We start from the raw sequence: 13,936 nt of genomic DNA, 5'->3' as shown, positions 1-13,936 counted from the left end.
CTTGTTAACTACTATATTTCCCATGCCTATAAAGTACCTGATATATATTTAGTTCTGTTTCCCCATTTTAATGTTTTAAGACTCAAAGACCTTCACTGTCCTTTAAATGATAACCTGTTTGATAAATTACCATTTATAAGTCCTTGGATATCATTAAGAACCCAAGTTTCTGTCCATTACCAAAAAGATCAATGAGTGAATTACAAGGTTTCTTGGTGTGGTCTAGCTTGGCCTCAGTAGAAATGGAGACAAGAAGATGGTTGCAGAAGATAATGAAGTCGGTAGAACCAATCAATAAGAGGTGAGGATGTGGTTGAACAGAGAGAGTGATTAAGAAGAAGAGTGAAGGAAGACACAGTATGACTTTGGCAACTGAGGTAGACTCAATGGAGGAGGATCAAGTTTAATGGGGAGAGAGGAACATTGTGCCCAAGCAACAGAGCAGCCCATTAAAGGACTGACATTTTGGTGAAGTCAGAAGCCTGAAAAATCTTATAGCTCTTGGAATACCCTAAGCCTTTGCGAATCATAGAAACCTCCTCTTTCAGGTATTCAGATATCACGTACCTGGTCATTTAAAAATACAGCTCTGGGTGGGGGCCTGGGGGAAGATGGCGGAAGAGTAAGACGCGGAGATCACCTTCCTCCCCACAGATACACCAGAAATTCATCTACACGTGGAACAACTCCTACGGAACACCTACTGAACGCAGGCAGAAGACCTCAGACCCCCCAAAAGCCGGGTGGATGAGAGGCTCTTGGTGCTGCAGCCAGGAGTCAGTGCTGTGCCTCTGAGGTGGGAGAGTCAACTTCAGGACATGGGTCCACAAGAGACCTCCCAGCTCCACATAATATCAAACGCCGAAAATCTCCCAGAGATCTCCATCTCAACACCAGCACCCAGCTTCACTCAACGACCAGCAAGCTACAGTGCAGGACACCCTATGCCAAGCAACTAGCAAGACAGGAACACAACCCCACCCAATAGCAGAGAGGCTGCCTAAAAACATAATAAGGCCACAGACACCCCAAAACACACCACCAGACGTGGACCTGCCCACCAGAAAGACAAGATCGAGCCTCATCCACCAGAACACAGACACCAGTCCCCTCCAAAATGAAGCTTACACAACCCACTGAAACAGCCTTAGCCACTGGGGACAGACACCAAAAACAACGGGAACTACGAACCTGCAGCCTGCAAAAAGGAGACCCCAAACACAGTAAGATAAGCAAAATGAGAAGACAGAAAAACACACAGCAGGTGAAGGAGCAAGATAAAAACCCACCAGACCTAACAAATGAAGAGGAAATAGGCAGTCTACCTGAAAAAGAATTCAGAATAATGATAGTAAAGATGATCCAAAATCTTGGAAATAGAATAGACAAAATGCAAGAAACAGTTAACAAGGACCTAGAAGAACTAAAGATGAATCAAGCATCGATTAAAAACACAATAAATGAAATGAAAAATACTCTAGATGGGATCAATAGCAGAATAACTGAGGCAGAAGAATGGATAAGTGAGGTGGAAGATAAAATAGTGGAAATAACTGCTGCAGAGCAGAATAAAGAAAAAAGAATGAAAAGAACTGAGGACAGTCTCAGAGACCTCTGGGACAACATTAAACACACCAACATTCGAATTATAGGGGTTCCAGAAGAAGAAGAGAAAAAGAAAGGGACTGAGAAAATATTTGAAGAGATTATAGTTGAAAACATCCCTAATATGGGAAAGGAAATAGTTAATCAAGTCCAGGAGGCACAGAGAGTCCCATACAGAATAAATCCAAGGAGAAATACGCCAAGACACATATTAATCAAACTGTCAAAAATTAAACACAAAGAAAACATATTAAAAGCAGCAAGGGAAAAACAACAAATAACACACAAGGGAATCCCCATCAGGTTAACAGCTGATCTTTCAGCAGAAACTTTACAAGCCAGAAGGGAGTGGCAGGACATATTTAAAGTGATGAAGGAGAAAAACCTGCAACCAAGATTACTCTACCCAGCAAGGATCTCATTCAGATTTGATGGAGAAATTAAAACCTTTACAGACAACCAAAGCTGAGAGAGTTCAGCACCACCAAACCAGCTTTACAACAAATGCTAAAGGACTTCTCTAGGCAAGAAACACAACAGAAGGAAAAGACCTACAATAACGAACCCAAAACAATTAAGAAAATGGGAATAGGAACATATATATCGATAATTACCTCAAATGTAAATGGACTAAATGCTCACACCAAAAGACGCAGATTGGCTGAATGGATACAAAAACAAGACCCATATATATGCTGTCTACAACAGACCCACCTCAGACCTAGAGACACATACAGATTGAAAGTAAGGGGATGGAAAAAGATATTCCATGCAAATGGAAATCAAAAGAAAGCTGGAGTAGCAATTCTCATATCACACAAAATAGACTTTAAAATAAAGACTATTAGAAGAGACAAAGAAAGACACTACATAATGATCAAGGGATCGATCCAAGAAGAAGATATAACAATTGTAAATATTTATGCACCCAACATAGGAGCACCTCAATACATAAGGCAAATACTAACAGCCATAAAAGGGGAAATCGACAGTAACACACTCATAGTACGGGACTTCAACACCCCACTTTCACCAATGGACAGATCATTCAAAATGAAAATAAATAAGGAAACACAAGCTTTAAATGATACATTAAACAAGATGGACATTCCATCCAAAAGCAGAAGAATACACATTTTTCTCAAGTGCTCATGGAACATTCTCCAGGATACATCATATCTTGGGTCACAAATCAAGCCTTGGTAAATTTAAGAAAACAAATTGTATCAAGTATCTTTTCCGACCACAATGCTATGATACTAGATATCAATTACAGGAAAAGATCTGTAAAAAACACAGACACATGGAGGCTAAACAATACACTACTTAATAACGAAGTGATCACTGAAGAAATCAAAGAGGAAATTTAAAAATACCTAGAAACAATTGACAGTGGAGACACAATGACCCAAAACCTATGGGATGCAGCAAAAGCAGTTCTAAGGGGGAAGTGTATAGCTATACAAGCCTACCTCAAGAAACAAGAAAAATCTCAAACAAACAATCTAACCTTACAACTAAAGGCACTAGAGAAAGAAGAACAAACACAAGCCAAAGTTAGCAGAAGGAAAGAAATCATAAAGATCAGAGCAGAATTAAATGAAATAGAAACAAAGAAAACAATAGCAAAGATCAATAAAATTAAAAGCTGGTTCTTTGAGATGATAAACAAAATTGATAAACCATTAGCCAGACTCATCAAGAAAAAGAGGGAGTGGACTCAAATCAATAAAATTAGAAATGAAAGAGGAGAAGTTACAACAGGCACTGCAGAAATACAAAGCGTCCTAAGAGACTACTGCAAGCAACTCTATGCCAATAAAATGGACAACCTGGAAGAAATGGACAAATTCTTAGATGGGTATAACCTTCCAAGACTGAATCAGGAAGAAATAGAAAATATGAACAGACCAATCACAAGTAATGAAATTGAAACTGTGATTTAAAATCTTCCAACAAACAAAAGTTCAGGACCAGATGGCTTCACAGGTGAATTCTATCAAACATTTAGAGAAGAGCTAACACCCATCCTTCTCAGACTCTTCCAAAATATTGCAGAGGAAGAAACACTCCCAAACTCATTCTATGAGGCCACCATCACCCTGATACCAAAACCAGACAAATATACTACAAAAAAAGAAAATTACAGACCAAAATCACTGATGAATATAGATGCAAAAATCCTCAACAAAATATTAGCAAACAGAATCCAACAACACATTAAAAGTATCATACAGCATGATCAAGTGGGATTCATCCCAGGGATGCAAGGATTCTTCAATATATGCAAATCAATCAATGTGATACACCATATTAACAAACTGAAGAATAAAAACCATATGATCATCTCAAAAGATGCAGAAAAAGCTTCTGACAAAATTCAACACCGATTTATGATAAAAACTCTCCAGAAAGTGAGCATAGAGGGTCCTACCTCAACATAATAAAGGCCATATATGACAAACCCACAGCAAACATCATTCTCAATGGTGAAAAACTGAAAGCATTTCCTCTAAGATCAGGAACAAGACAAGGATATCCACTCTCACCACTACTATTCAACATAGTTTTGGAAGTCCTAGCCACAGCTGGACTATCACCTCACACCAGTTAAAATGGGCATCATCAGAAAATCTACAAACAACAAATGCTGGAGAGGGTGTGGAGAACAGGGAACCCTCTTGCACTGTTGGTGGGAATGTAAATTGATACAGCCACTATGGAGAACAGTATGGAGGTTCCTTAAAAAACTACAAATAGAACTACCATATGACCCAACAATCCCACTACTGGGCATATACCCGGAGAAAACCATAATTCAAAAAGACACATGCACCCAAATATTCATGGCAGCACTATTTACAATAGCCAGGTCATGGAAGCAACATAAATGCCCATCGACAGACAAATGCATAAAGACGATGTGGTACATATATACAATGGAATATTACTCAGCCGTAAAAGGAACGAAATTGGGTCATTTGTAGAGACATGGATGCATCTAGAGACTGTCATACAGAGTGAAGTAAGTCAGAAAGAGAAAAACAAATATCGTACATTAACACATATATGTGGAACCTAGAAAAATGGTACAGATGAACCAGTTTGCAGGGCAGAAACTGAGACACAGATGTAGAGAACAAACGTATGGACACCAAGGGGGGAAAGTGGTGGGGGTTGGGGGGGGTGGTATGATGAATTGGGAGATTGGGATTGACATGTATTCACTGATGTGTATAAAATGGATGACTAGTAAGAACCTGCTGTATAAAATAAATAAATAAAATTCAATAATTCAAAAAAAGCAACACTAGTAAATAAATTTTAAAAAAGATCAGAGCAGAAATAAATGAAATTGAAATGAAGCAAACAATAGAAAAGATCAATGGAACAAAGTCAGTTCTTTGAAAAGATAGACAAAATTGATAAACCTTTAGCCAGACTCATCAAGAAAAAAAGGGAGAGGACTCAAATCAATAAAATTAGAAATGAAAAGCGAGAAGTTACAATGGACACCACAGAAATGCAAGGCTCCTAACAGATTACTATCAATACAAGCAACTATATGCCAATAAAATGGACAACCTAGAAGAAATGGACAAATTCTTAGAAGGATACAATCTCCCAAGACTGACCAGGAAGAAATAGAAAATATGAACAGACCAATCACAAGTAATGAAATTGAAACTGTAATTTAAAAACTCCCAACAAACAGAAGTCCATGACCAGATGGCTTCATAGGCAAATTCTATCAAACATTTAGAGAAGAGTTAACACCTATCCTTTTCAAACTCTTCCAAAAAATCGCATAGGAACGGAAATTCCCAAACTCATTCTATGAGGCCCCCATCACCCTGAATCATACAAGATACCACAAAAAAAAGAAAGAAAATTACAGACCAATATCACTGATGAATATAGATGGAAAAACCCTCAACAAAATACTAGCAAACCGAATCCTACAATACATTAAAAGGATCATACACCATGATCAAGTGGGATATATCCCAGGGATGCAAGGATTTTTTCAATATCTGCAAATCAATCAGTGTGATACATCACATTAACAAATTGAAGAATAAAAACCATATGATCATCTCAATAGATTCAGAAAAAGCTTTTGACAAAATTGAACACCGATTTATGGTGAAAACTGTTTAGAAAGTGGGCATAGAGGGAACTTTCCTCAATATAATAAAGGCCATATATGACAAACCTACAGCCAACATCATACTCAATGGTGAAAAGCTGAAAGCATTTTCTCTAAGATCAGAAACAAGACAAGGATGTCCACTTTCACCACTTTTACTCAACATAGTTTTGGAAGTCCTAGCCACGTCAATCAGAGAAGAAAAATAAATAAAAGGAATCCAAATTGGAAAAGTTAAAGCTGTCACTGTTTGCTGATGGCTTGATACTATACATAGAAAATCCTAAAGGTGCTACCAGAAAACACTAGAGCTCATCAATGAATTCAGTAAAGTTGCAGGATACAAAATTAATACTCAGAAATCTGTTGCACTTCTATACACTAACAATGAAAAATCAGAAAGAAAAATGAAAGAAACAATCCAATTTACCATCACATCAAGAAGAATAAAATACCTAGGGATAAACCTACCTAAGGAGGCAAAAGAACTGTACTCCAAGAACTATAAGATGCTCATGAAAGAAATGGAAGATGGCACAAACAGATGGAAAAATATACCATGTTCTTGGATTGGAAGAATCAATACAGTAGGTCCCCTACATATGAACGAGTTCCATTCCAAGAGCATGTTCATAAATCCATAAGTCCAACAAAGTTAGCCTAGATACCCAACTGACACAATCAGCTTTATAGTACTGTACTGTAATAGGTTTATAATACTTTTCACCCAAATAATACATAAAAAACAAACAAACACAAAAAATAAAACACTTTTAATCTTACAGTGCAGTACTTTGAAAAGCACAATAGTATAATACAACAGCTGGCATACAGGGGCTGGCAGAGTGAACAGGCAAAAAGAATTACTGACTGGAGGAGGAAGAGGAGGTGGGAGATGGTAGAGCTGAAGGATTGTCAGCAATAGTATAGAGGGCAAGCTGCAATTTCACTCATGCTTGACATTGATAGCACAGGTTCTTATTCCTTGCTGGATTCAATTCTATCTACCCTATTGAAAAACACGATCCAGTGATGTCTGGGTAGTAGCTCTTTTTTTCTCATCATAGATGATAATGATAGCACTGGATTGCATCCTGAATGGCTGCTGCAACATTCGTGTACCATTCTACATTCAGATCCTGTGCCTCAAAAATTAACAGTGCCTCCTCAAATAAATAAAACCCCCTTGCCATCTCCTGCATTGTGAATCTCTTTGGTTCTTCAGTTACTTATTCTTCCTCTTGTCTCTCTTCATCCTTTCTCTGGTCCTCCAATTCCATCAGGCCTTCAATGCACGTTCAAATCTTTGAAAGTTCACAACTTGAAGGTTCGTATGTAGGGGACTTACTCTATTATCAAAATGACTATACTACCCAAGCCAATCTATGGATTCAATGCAATCCATATTAAATTACAATCCCTATTAAATTACCAATGGCATTTTTCACAGAACTAGAACAAAAAAAGTTTAAAGTTTGTATGGAGACACAAAAGACTCCAAATAGCCAAAGCAATCTTGAGGAAGAAAAACAGAGCTGGAGGAATCAGGATCCCTGACTTCAGACTATACTGCAAAGCCACAGTCATCAAAACAGTATGGTACTGGCACAGAACATAAAAATATACATCAATGGAACAGGATAGAAAGCCCAGAAATAAACCCATGCACCTATGGTCAATTAATCTATGACAAAGGAGGCAAGACTACAATGGAGAAAAGACAGTCTCTTCAAAAAAATGGTTCTGGAAAACCTGGACAGCTACATGTAAAATAATGAAATTAGAACACTCTCTAACACCATACACAAAAATAAAGTGGATTAAAGACCTAAACATAAGAGTAGGTACTATAAAACTCAATAGAGGAAAACATAGGCAGAACACTCTTTGACATAAATCACAGCAATATCTTTTTGGATCCATCTCCTAGAGTAATGAAAATAAAAACAAAAATAAACAAATGGGACCTAATTAACTCAAAAGCTTTTGCACAGCAAAGGAAACCATAAACAAAAAGACAACCCACAGAATGAGAGAAAATATTTGCAAATGATGAGACTGATAAGGAATTAATCTTTACAAAATTTACAAACAGCTCATGTAGCTCAATATCAAAAAAACAAACCCAATAAAACAAAAAATGGGCAGAAAACCTAAATAGATATTTCCCCAAAGAAGACATATAGATGGCCAAGAAGCACATGAAAAGATGCTCAATGTTGCTAATTATTAGAGAAATGCAAATCAAAACTACAATGAGATATCACCTCACACCAGTCAGAATGGCCATCATCAAAAAGTCTACAAACAATAAATGCCGGGGGCTTCCCTGGTGGCACAATGGTTGAGAGTCCGCCTGACGATGCAGGGGACACGGGTTTGTGCCCTGGTCCAGGAAGATTCCACATGCCGCTGAGCGGCTGGGCCCGTGAGCCATGGCCGGTGAGCCTGCGCATCTGGAGCCTGTGCTCCACAACGGGAGAGGCCACAACAGTGAGAGGCCCGTGTACCGCAAAAAAATAAATGAATGAATGAATGAATAAATGTTGGAGAGGGTGTGAAGAAAAGGGAACACTCCTACATTGTTGGTGGGAATATAAATTGGTACAGTCACTATGGAAAACAGTATGGAGGTTCCTTAAAAAACTAAAAATAGAGCTACCATATGATCCAGCAATCCCACTCCCGGACATATATCCAGGGAAAACTATGGTTAGTAAGGATACATGCACCCCAATGTTCATTACAATAGGCAAGACATGGAAGCAACCTAAATATCCATTGACAGATGAATGGATAAAGAATATGTAGTACATATAAACAATGGAATAATAGCCATTGAAAAGAATGAAATAATGCCATTTGCAGCAAGATGGATGTACATGGAGAGTATAATACTAAGTGAAGTAAGTCAGACAGAGAAAGACAAATATCATGTTATCATTTATATGCAGAATCTAAAAAAATGATACAAATGAACTTATTTACAAAACAGAAACAGACTCACATACATAGAAAACAAACTTATGGTTACCAAAGCTGAAACGTGGGGTGGAGAGATAAATTGGGAGTTTGGGATTGACATATACATATACTGTATATAAACTACATAACCAACAAGGACCTACTGTGTAGCACAGGGAACTATGCTGAATATTCTGTAATAACCTAAATGGGAAAAGAATTTGAAAAAGAATAGGTATATGTATACATATAACTGAATCACTTTGCTCTACACTTGAAACTAACACAACATTGTAAAACAACTATAGCCCAATTTTAAAAAAAGACCAGGATTCCGGAGGAAGATGGAGGAAGAGTAAGACGCGGAGATCACCTTCCTCCCCACAGATACATCAGAAATTCATCTACACGTGGAACAACTCCTACAGAACACCTACTGAACGCTGACAGAAGACCTCAGACCCCCCAAAAGGCAAGAAACTCCCCACATACCTGGGTAGGGCAAAAGAAAAAAAGAATAAACAGAGACAATAGGATAGGGACGGGACCTGCACCAGTGGGAGGGAGCCGTGAAGGAGGGAAGGTTTCTACACACTACAAGCCCCTTCGCGGGCGGAGACTGCAGGTGGCGGAGGGGGAAGCTTCGGAGTAGCGGAGGAGAGCACAGCAACAGGGGTGCGGAGGGCAAAGCGGAGAGATTCTGGCACAGAGGACCGGTGCCCTCAGGCACACAACAGCCCGAGAGGCTTGTCTGCTCGGCCGCGGGGCGGGCGGGGCTGGGAGCTGAGGCTCGGGTATCGGCTTTCAGTCGGAGCGCAGGGAGAGGACTGGGGCTGGCGGCAGGAAGAGAGCCTGAAGGGGTTAGTGCACCACGGCTAGCCCGGAGGGAGTCCGGGGAAAGGGTCTGGAGCTGCCGAAGAGGCAAGAGACTTTTTTCCCTTTTGTTTCCTGGTGCGCGAGGAGAGGGCATTAAGAGGGCTGCTTGGGGAAGCACCGGAGACAGGCGTGAGCCGCGGGTAAGGCGCGGACCTCGGAGACGGGCGTGGGCCGCCGCCGCCGCCCGCCGCTGCCCGCCGCCGCCGCCCGCCGCCGCGGGGCCTCTGTGCGAGCGCGGGTCACTGTCCGCCCCGCCTTCCGGGGGGCCTGTGCACCCCGCCACTGCCGGGGTCCCGAGACCCGGGGACGGCTGTCCCGAGAAAGCGCACGGAGCGCCACGGGCTGCTGCAACGTCACGCCGGCCTCTGCCGCCGCAGGCCCGCCCCACACTGCGCGCCCCTCCCTCCCCTCTGCCTGAGTGAGCCAGAGCCCCCGAATCAGCGGCTCCTTTAAACCCGTCCTGTCTGAGCGAAGAACGGACGCCCTCCGGCGACCTACGCGCAGAGGCGGGGCCAGGTCCAAGGCTGAGACCCGGGAGCTGTGAGAGCAGAAAAGAGACAGGGAAATCTCTCTGTGCAGCCTTGGAGGCAGCGGATTAAAGCTCCACGGTCCATTTGATGTGCCCTGCGTCTGTGGAGTGCATGAATAGACAGCGAATCATCCCAAATTGAGGAAGTGGACTTTGAGGACAAGATTTAAGACTTTCCCCCCTTTTCCTCTTTTTACAACGAACTATCCCAAATTAAGGAGGTGGACTTAGAGAGCAAGATTTCAGACTTCTCGCCCTTTTCCTCTTTTTACAACGAATTATCCCAAATTGAGGTGGTGGACTTGGAGAGCAAGATTTTTTATTTTTCCCCCTGCTCTCTTTTTGTGAATATGTATGTGTAATCTTCTGTGTAAGATTCTCTCTGTATAGCTTTGCTTCCACCATATGTCCCAGGGTTCTATCGGTCCGTTTTTTTTTCAATAATTACTTTCTAATTTTAATAACGCTACTATATTTAATACTTTATTCTATTTTACTTTACCTGCTCTTTCTTTTTTTCCTACCTTCCCTTCCTCCCTCCCTCCCTCCGCTCCTCCTTTCCTTCTTTCTTTTTCTTTCCTCCCTCCCTCCCTCCCACCCTTCTTCTTTCCACTTTTTCTTTCCTTCCTCCCTCCCTCCTATCTTTCTTTCTTTCTTTCCTTCCTCCCTCCCTTCTTCCATTCACTCTTCCTTTTGCTTTCATTCCTCCCTCCCTCCCTCCTTTCCTTCTTTCTTTCCATCCTTGCTCCCTCCCTCCCTCCTTTCTTTCTTTCTTCCGTCCTTTCTTTCTTCCGTCCTTCCTTTCTTCCCTTCTTCCTTTCTTTCCCTCTCTCTTTCTTTCTTCTACTAATTCTTTCTTTCTACTTTTTCTCCCTGTTATTCTGAGACGGGTGGATGAAAGGCTCTTGGTGCTGCAGCCAGGAGTCAGTGCTGTGCCTCTGAAGTGGGAGAGCCAACTTCAGGACACGGGTCCACAAGAGACCTCCCAGCTCCACATAATATCAAGCAGCGAAAATCTTCCAGAGATCTCCATCCCAACACCAGCACCCAGCTTCAGTCAACGACCAGCAAGCTACAGTGCTGGTCACCCTATGCCAAGCAACTAGCAAGACAGGAACACAACCCCACCCATTAGCAGAGAGGCTACCTAAAAAAATAAGGCCATAGGCACCCCAAAACACACCACCAGACGTGGACCTGTCCACCAGAAAGACAAGATCGAGCCTCAACCACCAGAACACAGGCATTAGTCCCGCCCACCAGGAAGCCTACACAACCTACTGAAACAACCTTAGCCACTGGGGTCAGACACCAAAAACAATGGGAACTACGAATCTGCAGCCTGCAAAAAGGAGACCCCAAACACAGTAACATAAGCAAAATGAGAAGACAGAAAAACACACAGCAGGTGAAGGAGCAAGATAAAAACCTACCAGACCTAACAAATGAAGAGGTAATAGGCAGTCTACCTGAAAAAGAATTCAGAATAATGATAGTAAAGCTGATCCAAGATTCTATTTCTAAGATCCATAATCTTGGAAATAGAATAGACAAAATGCAAGAAACAGTTAACAAGGACCTAGAAGAACTAAAGATGAATCAAGCATCGATTAAAAACACAATAAATGAAATGAAAAATACTCTAGATGGGATCAATAGCAGAATAACTGAGGCAGAAGAACGGATAAGTGAGGTGGAAGATAAAATAGTGGAAATAACTGCTGCAGAGCAAAATAAAGAAAAAAGAATGAAAAGAACAGAGGACAGTCTCAGAGACCTCTGGGACAACATTAAACGCACCAACATTCGAATTATAGGGGTTCCAGAAGAAGAAGAGAAAAAGAAAGGGACTGAGAAAATATTTGAAGAGATTATAGTTGAAAACTTCCCCAATATGGGAAAGGAAATAGTTAATCAAGTCCAGGAGGCACAGAGAGTCCCATACAGAATAAATCCAAGGAGAAATACGCCAAGACACATATTAATCAAACTGTCAAAATTTAAACACAAAGAAGTCATATTAAAAGCAACAAGGGAAAAAAAACATAACACACAAGGGAATCCCCATCAGGTTAACAGATTATCTCTCAGCAGAAACTCTACAAGCCAGAAGGGAGTGGCAGGACATAATTAAAGTGATGAAGGACAGAAACCTGCAACCAAGATTACTCTACCCAGCAAGGATCTCATTCAGATTTGATGGAGAAATTAAAACCTTTACAGACAAGCAAAAGCTGAGAGAGTTCAGCACCACCAAACCAGCTTTACAACAAATGCTAAAGGAACTTCTCTAGGCAAGAAACACAACAGAAGGAATACACCTACAATAACGAACCCAAAGCAATTAAGGAAATGGGAATAGGAACATACATATCAATAATTACCTTAAATGTAAATGGACTAAATGCTCCCACCAAAAGACACAGAGTGGCTGAATGGATACAAAAACAAGACCCATATATATGCTGTCTACAAGAGACCCACTTCAGACCTAGAGACACCTACAGATTGAAAGTAAGGGGATGGAAAAAGATATTCCATGCAAATGGAAATCAAAAGAAAGCTGGAGTAGCAATTCTTATATCAGACAAAATAGACTTTAAAATAAAGACTATTAGAAGAGACAAAGAAGGACACTACATAACGATAAAGGGATCGATCCAAGAAGAAGATATAACAATTGTAAATATTTATGCACCCAACATAGGAGCACCTCAATACATAAGGCAAATACTAACAGCCATAAAAGGGGAAATCGACAGTAACAAATTCATAGTAGGGGACTTTAACACCCCACTTTCACCAATGGACAGATCATCCAAAATGAAAATAAATAAGGAAACACAAGCTTTAAATGATACATTAAACAAGATGGACTTAGTTGATATTTATAGGACATTCCATCCAAAAACAACAGAATACACATTTTTCTCAAGTGCTCATGGAACATTCTCCAGGATACATCATATCTTGGGTCACAAATGAAGCCTTGGTAAATTTAAGAAAATTGAAATTGTATCAAGTATCTTTTCCGACCACAATGCTATGAGACTAGACATCAATTACAGGAAAAGATCTGTAAAAAATACAAACACATGGAGGCTAAACAATACACTACTCAATAACGAAGTGATCACTGAAGAAATCAAAGAGGAAATTAAAAAATACCTAGAAACAAATGACAATGGAGACACGACGACCCAAAACCTATGGGACGCAGCAAAAGCAGTTCTAAGGGGGAAGTTTATAGCAATACAATCCCACCTTAAGAAACAGGAAACATTTCGAGTAAACAACCTGACCCTGCACCTAAAGCAATTAGAGAAAGAAGAACAAAAAACCCCCAAAGTTAGCAGAAGGAAAGAAATCATAAAGATCAGATCAGAAATAAATGAAAAAGAAATGAAGGAAACGATAGCAAAGATCAACCAAACTAAAAGCTGGTTCTTAGAGAAGATAAACAAAATTGACAAACCATTAGCCAGACTTATCAAGAAAAGAAGGGAGAAGAAAGACTCAAATTAATAGAATTAGAAATGAAAAAGGAGAAGTTACAACTGACACTGCAGAAATACAAAAGATCATGAGAGATTACTATAAGCAACTCTATGCCAATAAAATGGACAACCTGGAAGAAATGGACAAATTCTTAGAAATCCACACCCTGCCAAGACTGACTCAGGAAGAAATAGAAAATATGAATAGACCAATCACAAGCACTGAAATTGAAACTGTGATTAAAAATCTTCCATCAAACAAAAGCCCAGGACCAGATGGCTTCACAGGCGAATTCTATCAAACATTTAGAGAAG

General features: G+C 40.3%; 1 protein-coding gene across 1 annotated transcript in view; it reads right to left on the bottom strand.

Annotated features, from left to right (window-relative positions):
• IGSF10 (immunoglobulin superfamily member 10) overlaps positions 1 to 13,936 on the bottom strand; it is a 46,666-nt gene that overhangs the window by 18,705 nt on the left and 14,025 nt on the right. The window lies entirely within an intron of this gene.

The sequence above is a fragment of the Mesoplodon densirostris genome, chromosome 5 (assembly GCF_025265405.1).
Source record: "Mesoplodon densirostris isolate mMesDen1 chromosome 5, mMesDen1 primary haplotype, whole genome shotgun sequence".
Lineage (NCBI taxonomy): Eukaryota > Metazoa > Chordata > Mammalia > Artiodactyla > Ziphiidae > Mesoplodon > Mesoplodon densirostris.
Note: the sequence above shows the minus strand (reverse complement) of the source record. Positions and strands in the feature narration are given on the sequence as shown.